Raw genomic sequence first — 20,321 nt, forward strand, 5'->3', positions numbered from 1 at the left:
CTTTTGATTATTTGAGGCTATCTATCCCTGAGATGCTTCAATGCAAAGTCTTCTCTGAATTTCCAAGAAAAACAAAACTTCCCAGATTATGGGAAAATCCCTTGCCTGACTATCCATGTTTGGCATTAGCCAACAAAACACACTGCTTTTAATTCTTGGATTTAGTGCTTGCTTTGGCAGCATACACTAATCCTTGGATTCAGGCCTCTCAGTTTTCTCCCTGCTCCCTTTACTTCTTTCTCTGTGTATCGTTACCATGTGTTGGGTTTTCTCTTGTGGTTCACTCTTCTTGCACCATCCCAGGCACTCGTCCCAGGCAATTCACACCTTGGCAGCGTGCTTTTGCAAGGCCAGCAAGTGAGCAAGAGAAGGTCTGCTAGAAAGACAGGGCTTAGACAATGCGACATGAGCAGGGGAGTGACAGCCCCTCATCTCCACGTTCTGTTGGCCAGAAGCACGTCGCAGGCCCCACACCTACACTCAAGGGGCAGGGATTCCATGAGGGTATGCATACCGGGAGAAGGGGACGGGGCCACCACGGGGTCTGTCCCCTACACCAGATCACCATAAAGCATCCAAAAAAAGGAATGTTTGAAAATTGAAGATTTTTTGGCACAAAAGATGACTTTTGGTGTTAGAATACCTTTTATGTTTTTGAAATCATACCAGCCACACTTAAATGGAAAGAGGCAGCAATCTTTCTGTTTATAGGTCCTCCAAAGCTAGGGCATCCTTTGCAGATGTTGATTTCTTTGAGGCAAGTTCCAGTCATGAAAGATCTAGGTAACAGAAGAAGAGGTAGCAGAATTGCTAGCTTAGGCCTCACGCTGGTGGGTCAGAGCCTGTGGCCAGAAGAAGGATGTGAAGGGCCCCCAGAGCTGCACAGCCCGCACGGGTTCCAGCCTCCCTGTGCAGGGTTTGCAAGCCTCCGTGCAGAATCCCCTCCCATTCAGGTGACACCAGGCTCAAATCCAAGACACCATGGAGAAGTAATTTACAGCAAAGGATTCCAAATTCCATGTAATTTCACCTCTGACTAAAGGGTTATTTTTTTTAATTGCATTTGCTGAATAGGAAATATATTCACATTGGCGTTATACACACAAGTGCATATGTGAAATATGTGTGTTGTATGTATGCATGTGCATAGATAGATAGGGATTATATGTCCCTTCCCGTACCTGACCCCATCATCTCAACTCCTACCCCCCACCACATACACGGATATAATCATACATAGGCAAGCAAGCTTCTTGTGTAAATCTCAGAGCCTTGTCATATGTGTGTAAGTAAACACATATCCCTACTAGTTCCCTCTTTTTCTAACACGAGAGTTAGCACATATACACTGCAATTGCCTCTGCTTCTTTCTGTGTTACAGCATGTCCTAGAGATCATTCCCCACCATCCACGTGGCACTTGTCACTCCTTTTTCACAACTGCATAATATTCCATTGGGGGTGCACTGCTTGATCCAACAGCCCCCTAATAAAATCAGTAGAGTCAAGTTGTTTGCAACCCTTTACTGTGACAAGCAGGGCTGCAGTGGACAGCCTCAGGCAAACCTCATTTCATCTGTAGGAGGTGTTCCCAGAGGTGGGATTGTTGGGCCAAAAGACACACGCACTTGTGGTTTTCATAGACATTGGTCCACTGCCCTCTGTAGGGTTCATACCAGCCTTGTATAGAGTGCCTATTTCCTGCCAGCCTGCCTAGCAGAGAGTGTTACTAACGTTTTGGATTTTTTTTTCAATGTGCTAAATAAAAGGCAATTGATACCAAAGCTCCTGATTTATGTATTTATTTATTTATTTATTTTGGTAGTGAAATACATACAACATAAAATTTATCTTTTTGGGCTCAGTGCCCATAGCACAGTGGTTACAACACCAGCCACATACACCAAGGCTGGTGGGTTCAAACCTGGCCTGGGCCAGCTAACCAACAATGACAACTGGGCATTGTGGCGGGCACCTGTAGTCCCAGCTACTTGGGAGGCTGAGGCAAGAGGATCTCCTAAGCCCAAGAGTTTGAGTTACTGTGAGCTGTGGCACCACGTACTCTACCAAGAGCAACATAGTGAGACTCTGTCTCAAAAAAAAAAAAAATTATCATTTTGACTATTTAAGTGTACTAGTCAGTGGTATTCAGTGCATTCACATTGCTGGGCAACTATCTCCACCATCTGTCTCCAGAACTTTTCATCTTGCAGAACTGAAATCTGTACCCATTAAACACTAACTACTCCTCCCTCCTCCCCTCAGTCCCTGGTAAACAATACTCTGCTTTCTGTCTCTACAAATTTGGTGACTTCAGGGACCTCACATGTGGTGACTCATCCAAGGCTGGGCATAGTGGCTCACACCTATAATCTCAGCCCCTTGGGAGGCCTAGAAGAATGGTTGCTTGAGGCCAAGGGTTTGACAGCAGCCTGGGCAATATGGTGAGACCCCATCTACCAAAAAATTTAAAAAATTAGCCTGATGTAGAGGCACACACTTGTAGTCCCAGCTACTGGGAAGGCTGAGACAGAAGGACTGCTCAAATCCAAGAGTTCAATTATACCCTTATTTGTAAAATCCTAACTTCTGTATCACCACACCCTTTTTGTCTTTACATAAATTTCCTGTAGATACTATCCACTCTGCACACAGCGAAGCACCTTCTTTCTCCTGGAAACTCTGTACTGCCTACTGGACCACAGGAACACGCTCAACTAGCTCAGGGAATAAGAGAGGTGGGGGAATCACCTAAATTCTCCATACTTTTAATTATCACCAGTGCACCATGAATAGCCAGAACAAAGCTCTCTTAGAACATTCTCATTTCTAGGAGGTGGAGTAAGATGTTTGACCAGAAGGATCATTCAGCCGAGCTCTCCTAGAACAACTGGGGATAAAGAGAGAACCCAGCCATACCTTGCACAGGGACCTTACCCAGAGTTATAGCTCAGAGAGCACAGCGAGGAGGTGGTGAACTTGATGTAGTGTATGATTTGGAGTGGTGGAAATATGATAAATTAGCCAAGTGATTGCCACTGGTAGGATCACCTGGACCCCCCAGGATGGGAGGAAGCCCTTCTGGAGTTTTCAGTTGTTGGGGGAAGCTGTGAGTTGAGTGGAAAGCTTGGAAGAGTGGGTGGACTTGAACAGTATACAGTAACCAAATTTGAATGCCAGTTGGAGTGGATTTGCCAAAGGTTTGGTGGCTGCCAAGACAGCCATACTGAGAAGGTCTCACAGCCAGGGGACAGCCGCTGTGGGAAGTTCGTGAGAGGTCTTAGCGGGGACCTAAAGCACAGCCATCTTAATTCCACCTGCCAGGACCAGAACTCCACTCTTGGAACAGGCTGAGGGACTCCTGCACCCCACAGGAACTAGAGTCAGTGGGCACTTCAGAGACCTGCCTCTGAAGGATCCTTGTGAGCATTAAGGTCCCAACCCAGCAGGGTCTGAATGCTGAGGAAACAATCAGGTGATCACCAAAGGCAACTAAGTTTGGAGTAGAGACCATAGAGGTTGCCAGCTGTGCTGTCTCCTTAAAAAACCCTACAGTGCCACCTGGTGTCCTGGTGACATAGTGCAACATATTTTCATCAAGAGCGAGGACTTCTATTTATTTGACCAAAAGGATGAGTTTGGCTTTGCTCAGGCTGAGGCCACTTCAAGACCCCTAAGTGAGACAAAGTAATTTGAAGGAAAGAAGGTAGAGAGAAGGAAAACGGAGAACAAGGAGGTGAACATGAAGAAAGAACACATGAGGAGGAACCAATAGAAAAATTCAGGCTATATGAAAAACCAAAGCAGAGGAACTCCTCCAAGGACCATGAGGAAGCTACTGCAGAGAACTTCCCAAACATGGCAATAGATTCTGAAATTCAGATAGCAGGCAGTTTCAGAACCATGGCACAACTCAATCCAAATAAAACATCACCCAGACACATTATAATTAACTTCACCAAAGTTAATATGAAGGAGAATATTCTGCAAGCAGCCAGACATAAGAAAACCATAACCTACAAGGGAAAGAATATTAGAATGACTGCAGATCTCTCTGCTGAAAGCTAGAAGAGGATGGTCATTGACCTTTAATCTCCTAAAACAAAATAACTTTCAACCCAGGATCCTGTATCCAGCTAAATTAAACAGTTTCATTTATGATGGATAAATTAAATACTTTAATGACATTCACATGTTGAAGAAATTTACCATAACTAAACCAGCTCTCCAGGATATTCTCAAACCTATCCTCCACAATGACCAGCACAATGCTCTATCACCAAAGTAAACTCAATCAGAAAGTTTTGATTAAATTCCAAATTCCACAGTGGTGAAAGGATTAAAAATTCCACTGGACTTTCGAAAAACTCAATACCCAAATTACTACCAGGCTTATGAATAATCTCAATTAATGTGAATGGCTTAAATTGTCATCTAAAGAGGCACAAGTTGGCTGACTAGATACAAAAATTCAGGCCAGATATCTACTACATACAAGAATCTCATCTTACCTTAAAAGATAAATATAGACTTAGGGTAAAGGGATGGTCATCTATAATTCAGGCAAATGGAAATCAGAAAAAAGAAGGTGTTGCAATTTTGTTCACAGATGCAATAGGCTTTAAACCAACAAAAGTAAGGAAAGATAAGGATGGTCACCTCATATTTGTTAAGGGTAAAACTCAACATGATGAGATTTTAATTATTAACATTTATGCACCCAACCAGAATGTGGCTCAATTTATAAGAGAGACTCTAACGGACATGAGCAACTTGATTTCCTCCAGTACCTTAATAGTCAGAAATTTTAACACTCCTTTGGCAGTGTTGGATAGATCCGACAAAAAGAAACTAAGCAAAGAAATTTTAGACTTAAACTTAACCATTCCACAATTGTATTTAACAGACATCTACAGAACATTTTATCCTAACAAAAGTGAATACACACTCTCCTCATCAGCATATGAAACATCCTACAAAATTGATTACATCTTAGGTCACACGGCTAACCTCAGCAAATTCAAAAGTATAGAAATTATTCCTGGGTGGCGCCTGTGGCTCAGTGAGTAGGGCACTGGCCCCATACACCGAGGGTGGCGGGTTCAAACCCAGCCCGGCTGAACTGCAACCAAAAAATAGCCGGGCGTTGTGGCAGGTGCCTGTAATCCCAGCTGCTCGGGAGGCTGAGGCAGGAGAATCGCGGAAGCCCAAGAGCTAGAGGTTGCTGTGAGTCCTGTGACATCATGGCACTCTACTGAAGGCGGTAAAGTGAGACTCTGTCTCTACAAAAAAAAAAAAAAATTAAAATTAAAAATAAAAAGAAATTATTCCTTGTATTTTCTCGGATCATCATGCAATAAAAGTTGAACTCACCAATAACAGGTATCTGCATATTCATACAAAGACATAGAAACTAAATAACCTTATACTGAAAGATAGTTGGGTCATAGATGAGATTAAGAAGTAAATTGTCAAATTTTTGGAACAAAACAATAAATGAAGACATGAATTATCAGAACCTGTGGGATACTGCAAAGGTAGGCCTCAGAGGGACATTTATAGCATTGCAAGGGTTCCTCAAGAGAATGGAAAAAGAGGAACATCTTAAGCAACTGGAAAAGGAAGAATATTCCAACCCTAAACCCAGCAGAAGAAAAGAAATAACTAAAATTAGAGCAGAAGTAAATGAAATTGAAAATAAAAGAATTATTCAAAAGATAAATGAATCAAAAAGTTGGCTTTTTTGAAAAATTCAACAAAATTGATAAACATTTGGCCAACCTAGCCAAAAATAGAAAATTTAAGTCCCTAATATCATCAATCAGAATGACAAAGGTGAAATAACAACAGACACCTCAGAAATTCAAAGAATCCTTAATGAATACTACAATAAAATTTATTCTCAGAAACAGGAAGACCTGAAAGAAGTCGACCAATATTTGGAAGCATGCCAACTTCCTAGATTTAATCAGAAACAATTGGAAATGCTGAACAGACCTATATCAAGTACTGAAATAGAATCAACTATACAAAATCTCCCCAAAATAAAAGTTTGAGGGGGCTTCACATTAGAATTCTATCAAACCTTTAAAGAGGAACTACTACCTACATTACTTAACCTTTTCTAAAACATTGAAAAAGAAGGAATACTTCCCAATACATTCTATGAAGCAAATATTAGCCTGATCCCCAAACCAGGAAAATACCCAACAAAAAAGGAAAACTATAGACAAATATTTTTAATGAACATAGATGCAAAAATATTCAATAAGATCCTAGCAAACAGAATCCAGCAACACATCAAACAAATTATACACCATGACCAAGTGGGTTTTATCCAAGGGTCTCAAGATTGGTTCAATATACATAAATCTATAAATATAATACATCACATAAACAAAATAAAAAACAAACATCATATGATTCTCTCAATTGATGCAGAAAAAACTTTTGATAATATCCAGCATTCTTTCCTGATCAGAACACTTAAGAAAACAGGTATAGAAAGGACTTTTCTTAAATTGATAGAGGCCACCACAACCAATATCATATTGAGTGGAGTAAAATTGAAAACATTTCCACTCAGATCAGGAACCAGGCAAGGTTGCCCATTGTCTCCACTACTTTTTAACATTGTAATGTAAGTCTTAGCCATCACAATCAGGCAAGAGAAGGCAATCAAGGGTATACAAATAGGATCAGAGGAGATCAAACTTTCACTCTTAGCAGATGATATGATTTTATACCTGGAAACCCCCAGGGACTCAACTACAAAACTCTTAGAAGTGATCAAGGAATACAGTAGCATCTCAAGATACAAAATCAATACTCACAAATCAGTAGCTTTTCTATATACCAATAATAGTCAAGCCAAAAAAATAGTCAAGGATTCTATTCCCTTTACAGTTGTGCCAAAGAAGATGAAATATTTGGGAATTTACCTAACAAAGGACGTGAAAGATCTCTATAAAGAGAATTATGAAACTCTGAGAAAAGAAATTGCTGAAGGTGTTAACAAATGGAAAAACATACCATGCTCATGGCTGGGAAGAATCAACATTGTTAAAATGTCCATATTACCCAAGGAAATGTACAATTTTAATGCAATCTCTATCAAAGCACCACTGTTACACTTTAAAGATCTGGGGAAAATAGTACTTCGTTTTATATGGAACCAGAAAAAAACTCGAATAGCCAAGACATTACTCAGAAATAAAAACAAATCAGGAGGAATCATGCTACCAGACTTCAAACTATACTATAAATCTATAGTGGTCAAAACAGCATGGTATTGGCATAAAAATAGAGAGGTAGATGTATGGAACAGAATTGAGAACCAAGAGAACTCAGACACTTATTGTCATTTGATCTTTGATAAGCCCATCAAAAATATAAATTGGGGGAAAGATTCCCTATTTAACAAATGGTGCTGAGAGAATTGGCTGGTGACTTGTAGAAGACTGGAGCTAGACCCACACCTTTCACCATTCACAAAAATTGACTCTCACTGGATAAAAGATTTAAACTTAAGACATGAAACTATGAAGATTCTTGGAGAGAGTGAAGAAGAAACACTTGAAGAAATTGGCTGGGGAGAATACTTTATGAGGAGGACTCCCCGCCCCCACCCGGGCAATTGAAGCAACACCAAAAATACATTACTGGGACCTGATCAAACCAAAAACTTCTGCACAGCCAAGAACACAGTAAGTAAAGCAAACAGACAGCCCTCAGAATGGGAGAAGATATTGGCAGGTTATGCTTCTGACAAAGGTTTGATAACCAGAATCCACAGAGAACTCAAACTCATTAATAAGAAAATAACAAGTAATCCCATTTCATTGTGGGCAAGGGATTTGAACAGAAGCTTCTCTGAAAAAGATAGGTGCATGGCCTACAGACACATGAAAAAAATGCTCATCATCTTTAATCATCAGAGAAATGCAAATCAAAACTACTTTGAGATATCATCTAACTCCAGTAAGAGTGGCTCACATAACAAAATACCAAAACTACAGATGTTGGCGTGGATGTGGAGAAAAGGGAACACTTCTGCACTGCTGGTGGGAATGCAAACTAATATGTCCCTTTTGGAAAAAAGTATGGATAATACTCAGGGATCTAAAAGTAGACCTGCTGTTAGATCCTGCAATTTCTCTTCTGGGTGTGTATCAAAAAGACCAAAAATCACTTTATAACAAAGATATTTGCACCAGATTGTTCATTGCAGCTCAATTCATAATATCCAAGTCATGGAAGAAGCCCAAGTGCCCATCGACCCATGAATGGATTAATTAATTTTGGTATATGTATACCATGGAATATTATGCAGCCTTAAAAAAGATGGAGACTTTACCTCTTTTATGTTTACATGGATGGAGCTGGAACATATCCTACTTAGTAAAGTATCTCAAGAGTGGAAGAAAAATATCCGATGTACTCAGTACTATTATGAAACCAATTTACAATCACTCACACTTTCATATGAAGAATAGATCACAACTATGGCTCAGGATGAAGGAGGGAGGAGGGGGAAGGGGAGGAGAGAGGGGAAGTCAGATCAAGGGAGGGTGAATGGTGGGATCACACCTACGGTGCATAATGCAAGGGTACATGTCAGATCTATTAAGAATAGAGTATAAATGTCTTAACACAATAATTAAGTAAATGAGGTGAGGTATATATTAACCAGTGTGATGTAAGTGTTCCTATTTCTATATGAAATCAGCACATTGTACCTTATAAATGCATTAATGTATACATGACCTGTGTGTTTATGATTTGATAAAAAATATATATAAAATATATATATATATAGCAATGTCTCAGGATATAAAATCAATGTCCACAAATCATTAGCCTTGTATATTTCAATAACAGCCAAGATGAGAAGCTAATCAAGGACACAATTCCCTTCACAGTAGCTTAAAAAAAAATGAATACCTAGAAATATACCTAACAAAAGAGGTGTAGGACCTCTACAAAGAAAATTATGAAACCCCCCTGAAACAGCAGAAGATATTAACAAATGGAAGAACATACCATGCTCATGGCTGGGAAGAATCATCATTGTGAAAATGTCTATACTTCCCAAAGCAATCTACAGATTTAATGCAATCCCTAGTAAAATACCATCATCATACTTTTCAAGAATTGGAAAAAATAATGCTTCATTTTGTATCGAACCAGAAGAAACCCTGTATATCCAAGGCAATTCTTAGTAATAAAAACAAAGCCAGAGCTATCAGACTGTCAGGTATGCTACAAGATTATAGTGATCAAAACAACATAGTATTGGTACAAAAATTGAGACATTGACATTTGGAACCGAATAGAAAACCATGAGATGAAACTAACCTCTTATAGCCACCTGATTTCAATAAACCAAACAAGAACATACACTAGGGGAAAGAATCCCTACTCAACAAATGGCGTTGGGAGAACTGGATATCCACATGTGAAAGGCTGAAACTAGACCCACACCTCTCACCACTTATAAAAATTGATTCAAGATGGATAAAAGATTTAAATCTAAGGCATGAAACAAAAATCCTCAAAGAAAGTGTGGGGAAAACACTTGAAAATGTAGGCCTAGGGAAAGATTTTATGGAGAAGACTTTTGTGGCAACTGCAACAACAAAAATAAACAAATGGGACTTCATTAAACTGAAAAGCTTCTGTACAGCTAAGGAGACAACAACCAAAGCAAATAGACAACCTTCAGAATGGGCAAAGATATTTGCATATTGTGAATCGGACAAAAACTTGGTAACTAGGATCTATAGAGAACTCAAATTAATCAACAAGAAAAGACCCAACAATTCCATATATCACTGGGCAAGAGACATGAATAGAACCTTCTGTAAACAAGACAAATGAACAGCTAACAAAAACATGCAAAAATGCTGATCGCCCCTAATCATCAGAGAAATGCAAATCAAAACTACCCTGAGATATCACCTAGCCCCAGTGAGAATGGCCCACATCACAAAGTCTCAAAGCTGCAGATGCTGGTGTGGATGTGGAGAGAAGGGAACACTTTTTACACTGCTGGTGGGACTGCAAACTAATGCAACCTTTTTGGAAGGAGGTATGGAGAATTTTTCAAGAATTCAAATTAGACCTCCCATTTGATCCTACAATCCCATTACTAGGCATCTACCCAAAAGAAAAAAAAATCCTTTTACCATAAGGACACTTGCACTAAACTGTTAATCACAGCTCAATTTACAATTGCCAAAATGTGGAAACAGCCTAAATGCCCGCCAACCCAGGAATGGATTAACACGCTATGGTATATTCAGCCACTAAAAAAGATGGAGACTTTACATCTTTTTTATTAACCTGGATGGAGGTGGAACACCTTCTTAGTAAAGCATCGCAAGAATGGAGAAGCAAAAATCCAATGTACTCTATTGTAATATGAAGGCAGTTGATGAACTAATGAAAAGGGGGCTGGGGAATGTGCAAGTGAGGAGAGGGGGAGGCAGCGGGTGAGGGGGTTACACTGTGTGACACACCTCTTGGGGGTGGGATACAATTATAAGAAGGGCTTTATTTAATAAATGCAATCAGTGTAACCTAATTCTTTATACCCTCAATGAATCCCAATAAATTAAAAAAAAAAAAAGGAGTTAAAAAAAGTCCCACTCAGACAATTCCATTGTAGAAGCTAGTTATATGGCAGCTTGTTCAATAATGAAAAAATCAAAACCATTTACTAAAGGTGAGTTTATTAAGCAATGTATGGAAAGCATGGCAGATATAATTGTCCTGGAAAAAGGGGAGATATTTCTAAAATTAGTTTGTCTCACCAGACTATAAGCAGGTGAATTGAAGAAATTGGAAAATCTATGGAAAGAAGTCTGGAGAGTAAAGCTGCTAATTTTAAATTTTATGCTTTGGTGATGGATGACAGCACTGATGCTATAAATACAACTCAACTTGCCATTTTTATTAGAGGTATTGATGACAAATATAACGTCACTGAAGAAATGGCTTCTTGCCAGGTGTAGTGGGTCACACCTGTAATCCTAGTGCTCTGGGAGGCTGAGGCAGATGGCTCTGAGCTACAATGCCACAGCACTCTACCAAAGGTGACAAGATAAGACTCTGTCTCCAAAAAAAAGAAGAAAAAGAAATGACTTCTTTAGTGCCATTAAAAGATGCAAGTAATCAAGAGATGTACACAAAGCAGTAAAAATATGTTAAAGCAATTTTCTTTGTCCATTGTCAACACATCTGGTATAGTTACCGATGGTGCCCTTGGGACGGTAGGTAAAAGAGAGGGGCTTGTAAAATTAATAGAAGACGTTGCAACTGTTGCCCCAAACTCACATTTGATGAAGTATCATTGCATAGTACATCAAGAAAATTTATCTGCAAAAGCTTTACAAATAAATGGACAACTTCATGTAAATTGTCATCAAGACTGGATTTCATAAGTGTCGAAGGACTGAATCATCACCGATTCCAGGGATCCCTAAAAGCCCTGACTATTATAAATGATGCTGCTGTGAACCTTCATGTACCAGCTTCTGTGTGGACATGCGTTCTCTTCCCTTGGGTGTATACCTGGCAGCGGAATTGCTGAGTCCTATGGTAACTCTGTTTAGCCCTTTAGGAACTCTCAGTGTTTTCCAAAGCATCTGCATCATTTTTCATTCCCACCAGTGATAGATGAGGGTTATAATTTATCCACATCTCATCAACTTGATATTAATCTGCCTTTTTTATTTCAGCCGTCATAGTGGGCGTCAGGTAGTATTTCACTGTGGCTTTGATTTTCATTTCCCTGATGGCTAACAACGTTAAGCACATTGAATTAAAAAAAAAAAAATTCTCATTTTTTTTCCTTCCAAAAGTGTGAATATACTCTACCCCTTAATAATGGTGTATTTTTAAAATTTTTGATATAAAGATACAAACAACTAGATTGCACCGTTTGCATTTCTTAGGTTAAGTCCACGTTGAGCCCTTCACCTAGGAAGTACGCCATATACCCCTACCCTGTGCCCATTAGGTGAGAGCAGGCCAAACCCCCTTTCTCCTCTTCCTTCCTCTCTACTTGAATGGCCATGTAGTTGTTCATCTACTGGTTCCGCTCAATTCACAGTTGCCAAGATGTGGACATAACGGTGCATTTTATTTTATTTTTTATTAAATCATAGCTGTGTACATAGATATGATCAGGGGGCATCATTCCCTAGCTTCACAGACCCATAACGGTGTATTTTAAAAGTAATTCCTTTGCTACTTCCCTGTTCAAATGCTCAAAGTCCACTGCAAAAAAATAGGTTAAGTATTATTTATACTTTTTGGAATGTCCTCAAATAGATTTTTCTGGAGGGGCAGAAAAATAACATTGATGTTGGGCACCCCTCTGAAAGTGTATACCAAGGGTGCAAAAAAATGTAGACACATTTTAAGAAAGGAAACAACAGTATAAAATTTGTAATACTCAAGTCATGTTTGACTTCTGCCATTAGGAGAGGCACTCAGCGTGGCTTGTATTCATATCAGTATGCATTAAGTATGACAATTTTAATGTAGTTTTTTTCTGTCTTAAAATGGGTGGGTGGGGCCTTGGTGTGTGTCACACTTTATGGGGGCAAGACATGATTGCAAGAGGGACTTTACCCAACAATAGCAATCAGTGTAACCTGGCTTATTGTACCCTCAATGAATCCCCAACAATAAAAAAAAAAAAAAGAAAAAAAAAATTGGTGAAATAAAAAATATACTTTAAAAAAAAAAAATGCGTATACATTTTTTTTCCTCAAGGTTGCTGCTCTCCACAGCATAAGACCATGCCTGTGGCCAATGTGGGAAATTTTAGGCCTCTGACTTTGTACAAGCTTTGTAAGCAGGTAACGAACAAGTATTACACCTTTGGTTGCAAGTATGAGACTACAGTAAGTGGGCATTCCTGAGACCAGAGCTTCTCTGCCATTAGTTTGTTCTGTGTCCTTAAGAACACCATGTAGCCTCTCTGGTGTTTTGTTCTGTTCTGTTCTGTTCTGTTTTGTCTAAGGCAGGCTGAATTAAATGATCTCCAAGGTCATTTTTGGTTCTAAGACTCTTCTCCTACGACAGCTCCTGTTGTTCCGTGTTATTTGTGGTGCTTGTATTTGCTACAGGCTTCCAGATTCATTCTGTGGGTGCAAACACAGTTGTGGGAGCCACTCAATGGGTTATGCTGGATTCAGTGCCGTCCTGCTTCAGCAAAGCTGGTGTCGATATTTACCCCCTCCACCGCAGCATTTGTCTACAACAGCAAAAATCTAGCTTGGAGAAATGGTGCCAAAGTTTACAGATGCTTGTCCCTGTGACTCACCAGGGGGCAAAGACAGAGCCACACAGCCTTCATTAATCCACGTGGAAATAAAAAAGATTAAGCAGCATAGACACTGGGACCACTGGGAAAATGATAAAAATAAAGATCATTATGTGCATCTGGTTTTCCAGGGGAAAGAAATGGAGATAAAGCCCTAAGTCTTTAATAAGGCTAGAAATTAAAACTGGGATTAACAACATGATGCATTTATAAGAAGCTGTTCATGACACTCTAGCTTAGGTTTTTGCTGGACTGGTTTCTGGAACATTGCCTACTAAACATACTTGATGTGCTTTAAGATGGTACTTTTCTAAAAGCCATCCTTCAGCACTGTTTCTGCAAAGGTGGGGAGTGTGAATTACTGAATGTCAATGGAGCTTTGAGGCCTGCTCTTGTCCTGTGTTACATGGAGAACATGGCCTCCAGGAGAGGTAATTTAGGGCCATGCATCTTGGACAAGGCAGGGATGGGAGGGGAGGACAGACTACCCCCATAGATACCTCAGATTTTCCTACCAAAATTCCAGTGGCCATCCAGTGCTTGCCCAGCAGGTTTTGTTAACAACTCACTCTGCTACTTGGTTGAATTGTGTGCTGCAAAGAAGGATATTGTTGGAGTGGTGCAGTGGCTCAAGGTAGCCACCAAAACAATTGAAAAGAGCGAGTGAAGTCTCAGCAAGAAAAACTTTTATAAATGACCTGCACAGCACACCGGACCCCATCCTAGTGACTGTGGGCCACATGGAGAGCAGAGTTCGGGATTTTATACTCAACTTTGAAGAATATAAGCTGCTGCTTCTTAGAAGTCTCCCAGGATCTTAATTAACTGTTTCCCAAAACAACCCACCTACAGGGTCTTAATCAGCCTCATTCCCATAATCGCCCAGGTCAGCCTCACCCACAACAATCCAAATTATTTGGATTGCTCCATCATCCACCATGCTCACATCCAGCTAACTACCTAACAATGTGTTGAAATCCTAACCCCTGGGACCACATAATGTCATCCTATTTAGAAAATGGCTTCGCTAGGGTGGGTTGTAATACATATATTACTGATGCTTATACAAAAGGAAAATGTGGACTCAGAAGCACACGTGGACAGAGGGAAATCAATGCGAGCTGATAGGGAGAATGCTTTACAAAGGTGAAGGATGGAGTGATGCCTTTGGAAGCCAAGAAATGACAAGGGTGTGCCAAGAAGCTGGGAGAGACACCTGGAACAGACTCTCCCTCAAGGCTTCTGAAGGAGCCCACCTGCCAACACTGATTTCAGACCTCTGGCCTCCAGAACTGTGAGAGAACAAATTTCTGTTATTTGAGCCTCCTAGTCTGTGACACTTTGTTACAGCCCTAGAAACAAATACAGCATTTCAACCCATTAGAAATGATTGTTGCCTTAGCTGTCATCACTCAGCAAAGAACAGCATTTTCTTCTTTTTAGGTTCTACTATGTTTATTTTCAATCCCTCCCCCCCAAAACACCAAATTAGTTTTAATTGGTAAAGTTATACCAATCAATTAAAGTAACTATTTTAAGGCTACTCCACCCCCCACAGCCTTCCAATTCCAGTCCTCAGAGGAAAACAGCATTAATTTAAAAATCATGTCATTTCTCTCTGACACTTAGGCTTTTTTTCTGCTTTTAATGAAAATCAGATGACATTATAGATATTAGATTACGAACTTTCTCTTTTCTCTTAAAACTCGCCATTCGGGTCAGTTTCTATGGATTCGCCTCACTCTGGTCTTGCTTCTCTGTATGAACATCTCGTAGTCTAGTAGTCCACTTAATTATTCCTCTGGATGGAGGGTTACTTCTGTTTAAAACAGTCACATACCAACGGGGGTTGTGGACGGACCCCACCACTGGTTTGTTCTCTTCGGAGCATTTGTTTGTTCTGTGTCCTTCAGAAAACCACACAGCCTCTCTGGTATTTAAACAAGTGTAAAAAACACCCCTTCAGGTAAGCTCCTGAGCCCCCATTGGAATGAGACTTAAGAAAAGAATTTGGGACAATGTGTTAGAGAGGGAAGAAGGGAGAGATCCAGAAAGGGGTTGGTGTGAGCAAAGGGTACAATCAGAGAGAAGTATTGCCAAAAAGACAGCAGGATATCTGAGCCTCACCAGGGGACACTAAAACCTCAGGGATTTGGGGACAAAGCCAAACTGAAGGTCATGAAGTGTTAAAGATACACTGTCCAAGGGGCCCTTATCAGAGCTGCTGTGCTCAAAATAGAGCCCAGCGCAAACAGTTCTCATTGGCAATCATTGGGTTTGCCCATTGTCACTGATCTACAATGTTTGGGAAAAAGACAGTTCCACTGAGCCTGCCATTTCTCAGGGACAGCCAGAGGCCTCCACTTAGATTGGCGTGTTTCCCCAGGGCAGCGGGAAGCCTTACGTGCAACATTAACCAGAAAAAGGCCTTTGAGAAGTAGCTTGCTGAGGCCAAGAACCACTTTGAAGAGGCATTTGGGAGCAGTTGGACACATGTACTGGGAACATTCAGTGGCATGTGACGCAGGTCAGAGCAGTGCTTTGAGTCACTTCTCTGAAAAGCTTTAGGCATCACTTTCAGGACCAAAACCCAGTCAGACCTTTCTGATTCTGAGGATGAAATGAAAGGAATGAAAAGATTGTTTAGGACTCAGGACAATTGTGTTCTATTTTAGGAAAGAAAGAAAGGGAGGGAGGGAAGAAGGAAGGAAGAAAATGGGAGGAAGGATGGAAGGAGGGAAGGAAGGAAACAAGAAATAAGAAAGAAAAAAAACCTAAGGTCTCCCTATATTACATTTTGCTGAGGTTTAGGACAACAGGTTTTATTTTCCATATTTGAACTTGTAGTTAGCTGTGAATTGTCACAATTGATTGTACCCAGCACAAGGTCTCAGCCATCTTAGTCATCTTTACCCACAAGATCAACCATTCACAAGAGCCACAGCCAGATAGATCTCCTAGTAGTGCCTGTTGCTCTTAAGGGCTGAAGTAGCCAAGGCTGCTGAGCCAGTCAGGTGTAGAGACATCTCCACCTGTGCCGATGCTGAGGATATGGGTGCAGACAGATACGGAGAAGCTGGATAAGGAGACTGGCTGTGCTCTAGGCCAACCCCAGGCAAGCCTCCCAAAGAAGGGGGAGCATGTGTTCAGCCTTCGTTTGGCTCTCAGCCTGTGTCATCTCTACTTTCCTTCTTTCCCACTCCCTTCCCCTCCTGCTCTGCTCTTTGCCAAGTTCAGCTCTTTCAAGAATGTCACCCCAGCCCAAGATGGTGCAGCAGATCTTGGCTTCTCCAGAGGGCAGAAGCTAGATGCAAACGGTGCACTATGCTAATGAGAAGCTGAGCTGTAACAGAAAATATGAAAAATAACAAGCGAGTGAACAAGATGGGGTATTGAAGGGGTTGAGGGACAGACGGTCCAGAGCGGTGGTGCTCCACAGAGCCAGGGACTCTTCCCCCTCAATACTCTGTCTGAAATGTCTCCAACGTCATCCCATTGTCCCAGGATGGCTGCTAGCACTTCAAACAACAAGACGGCATTCCAGCCATGAGGAAAGAGAAAAGGACAGGAGTGAAGGCATGCTTTCTTTCTTTAAGGACACTTCCTGAAAGTTGCCACACTATGTCAGCCTATGTCCCGTTAGCTAGAATGTAGTCACAGGGTCACAGCCAACTGCCAGATGGGCTGGGAGATACCCTTCAGTGTCAGCAACCAGGTGACCTGAATTTCAACAATTCGATGGCTATGAAACAGTTCAACCTTGGCATGACTGGCATGCTGAGACCAGTGAGTCTTGGGTAGGTGCTGCACACCGCAGGCTGTTTAACACCCCTGACCCCTGCCCACTAGATGATGGTAACACCTTTCCTCTGTATGACAAACAAAAATGCCTTCAGACAAAGGTTCCCTGGAGGCCCGAATCGCCCCCCACCACCTACCCCTGAGGAGAACCACTGCTCCAGAGGAAGAGGAGACTTTGCCATCTCTGCCCCCTGTGCCTCACCGCCTGGACCTTGGCCCATTCCCACGGCCTCCCCTGCCACTGAGGGCACCTCTCCCTAGTGTGGCTTTATGTTGCTCCTCGGCTCTGATGTACTAACCTGCCACTTGCAATCCTTGCTCTGCTCCCTGAACAGCCTTCGTATGACACCTCCAAATCAGCCCTGACCCAGGGTCTCCCTGTTTTGTGGGTAGTAACCTGCCCAGGCATGGCAGAGCATGCAACTTAGAATTAAAAGAAAAGAAAAGCAACAAGGAGGAAAATACTTGTCCAAATGTAGTATGGAATATTAGACTTTCTGAAGAAGATGCAGCTATACAAATGTGTTAGGATTGTTCATTTCTATATAGCATCTGTAAGTAGTTGGAAATGTATTTTTGAAAATATTAAAACACTCTTTTTCCCTAATTGCAGGGTAAACCATCCCACCACCTGTTGAAACAAAGGGATTTGTTGCCTTGGGAAGAGGGTGGGTACTGCCCAGGAGAGAAAAGTCATCAATTCACTGGCTGTTCAAACTAAGCGTTTTAAAGTCCATGGTGAGTAGTTGCAGGAAAGGGAAGACAATAGTCTTAAAACCCATTGTTTTCAAAAAAGAAAAAGAGCAGACTTTTTAGAATTCCCATTTTCTATATCAAGAACTAAAGCTGTGAGAATTAGGACAGAGCAGGGCGTGGCGCGGAGCGGGGATGAAGGCTGTGACACGAAGGAACCTCCCCGCCTAGAGGACCAACAACGGCTCTTTCAGAAGCCCAAGAAGGAAACTGGAAAGAGTCTTTCTAGGTTTTTGCCCATTTTTATGGATTTTCTTTATTAATAATATATAAGAATTTTAAATATATTCTAAATGATGTCCCTTTTCATATCTATTTCTTTTAATGTTTTCTCCCAATCTGTAGCTTGACTTTTCACTTTCTTAATGTTGTTTCTTTTGATAACAAGCGTTTAATCTTGAGGAAGTCCAATATATGAATGTTTCATTTTTATTAGTACTTTAATTAGTGCATTAATTAATGTATTTATTTTCCCCTTTTATTGTTTCAGGTTAACTTGAGGGTACAAAGAATTAGGCTACAATGTTTGCATTTGTAAGCTACAGTCCCTCTTATAATTAAGTCCTGCTCCCAATACATGTGACACTGTGCCCATTAAGTGGGAGCACACTGATCCTCCTCCCAGTAGTACCTTTTTTGACTTTCTAAGAAATCTTTGCCTGCACCCACAGTGAAGATAGTCTCCTTTGTTTTTATATTTTAATTTCAAATTAACGTATATGTGTGGTATGAGGTAAGGCTCAGAGTTAATGATTTTTATGCCAGTATCTTATTTTTCCATCACTTTCCCCTGTTGTTTACTGACATGTGATTTATTTCCTTTCCCACATTGAATTGATTTGGCAGTTTTGTCAAAAATCGGTTAACCATGGGTTTATGTGTAGCCTAATAAACCACTGTGGATCTATTTCTGGGCTCACTGATTTATTTTTTATCCTTATACTGTGAAGTAAAATAAAATATAAAGTCTCCTTGCCAACTAACTGAATTCCCTCTTGGCTAAGGGAACCTCTCCCCCTCAAATCACAAAAACCTTACAGCTGAGTTGCAGGTCATGAGGAGAAGGGAGGTCAGACACTCTCTGTCCCTTTTGAAGTTATGCTGTATAAGAATAAGATACAAAATCATTAACAAATCTAAGGCCACGCAACACAAAGGTTAAACAACCCCTGCGGGTCCTCAATTTACTGGACAGATCAATTAGTCTCCAGTCTATGTCTGGTGGCTTGTTTCTGATTAACAGACATCCTTATCTTTTTTTTTTTTTTTTTTTTGTAGAGACAGAGTCTCACTTTATGGCCCTTGGTAGAGTGCCGTGGCCTCACACAGCTCACAGCAACCTCCAACTCCTGGGCTTACGCGATTCTCTTGCCTCAGCCTCCCGAGTAGCTGGGACTACAGGCGCCCGCCACAACGCCCGGCTATTTTTTGGTTGCAGTTTGGCCGGGGCCGGGTTTGAACCCGCCACCCTCGGTATATGGGGCCGGCACCTTACCAACTGAGCCACAGGCGCCACCCCAGACATCCTTATCTTAACACATCCCAAGCATCTAGAAAAACTTCATTTCTTTAGCCAATTACAAATCAAAGAACCTTTAAGCCCGCCTCTAACCTATAAGCCACCGCTTTGAGATGTCCTGCTTTTTCAGGCCAAACCGGTGCGTATGCCTTCCAGGTATTGATGAATACTTTGTATTTAATTCCTGTCTCCTTGAAACATATAAAACCAAACTGTATCTCAACCATGGCAGGAGCACTTGCTCACGGCTTCTTCTTCTTTTTTTTTTTTTGTAGAAACAGGGCCTGTGGCTCAGTCGATAAGGCGCCGGCCCCATATACCGAGGGTGGCGGGTTCAAACCCGGCCCCGGCCAAACTGCAATCAAAAAATAGCCGGGCGTTGTGGCGGTTACCTGTAGTCCCAGCTACTCGGGAGGCTGAGGCAAGAGAATCGCTTATGCCCAGGAGTTGGAGGTTGCTGTGAGCTGTGTGAGGCCACGGCACTCTACCGAGGGCCATAAAGTGAGACTCTGTCTCTACAAAAAAAAAAAAAAAGAAAAGAAACAGAGTCTCACTTTATGGCCCTCGGTAGAGTGCCGTGGCCTCACACAGCTCACAGCAACCTCCAACTCCTGTCTTAAGCAATTCTCTTGCTTCAGCCTCCCAAGCAGCTGGGAGTACAGGCGCCTGCCACAGCGCCCAGCTATTTTTTGGTTGCAGTTCAGCCGGGGCCAGGTTTGAACCTGCCACCCTCAGTATATGGGGCTGGCGCCCTACCAACTGAGCCACAGGTGCCGCCCTGCTCTCGGCTTATTAGGCATGGCTCTCCCTGTCCCGGCCACACATATTTGGCTCAGAATAAACCTCTGTAAATCATTTGACAAAGTTCGGTTCTTATCTATTGACAATACCAATACCACACTGTCTCTATTAC

General features: G+C 41.4%; 1 pseudogene; it reads left to right on the top strand.

The window, feature by feature from the left end:
- The first annotated feature begins 15,539 nt into the window (after positions 1 to 15,539).
- On the top strand, positions 15,540 to 15,656 carry LOC128568268 (uncharacterized; annotated as a pseudogene).
- The last annotated feature ends 4,665 nt before the right edge of the window (positions 15,657 to 20,321 follow it).

Source organism: Nycticebus coucang, chromosome 16, assembly GCF_027406575.1.
Source record: "Nycticebus coucang isolate mNycCou1 chromosome 16, mNycCou1.pri, whole genome shotgun sequence".
Classification (NCBI taxonomy): domain Eukaryota; kingdom Metazoa; phylum Chordata; class Mammalia; order Primates; family Lorisidae; genus Nycticebus; species Nycticebus coucang.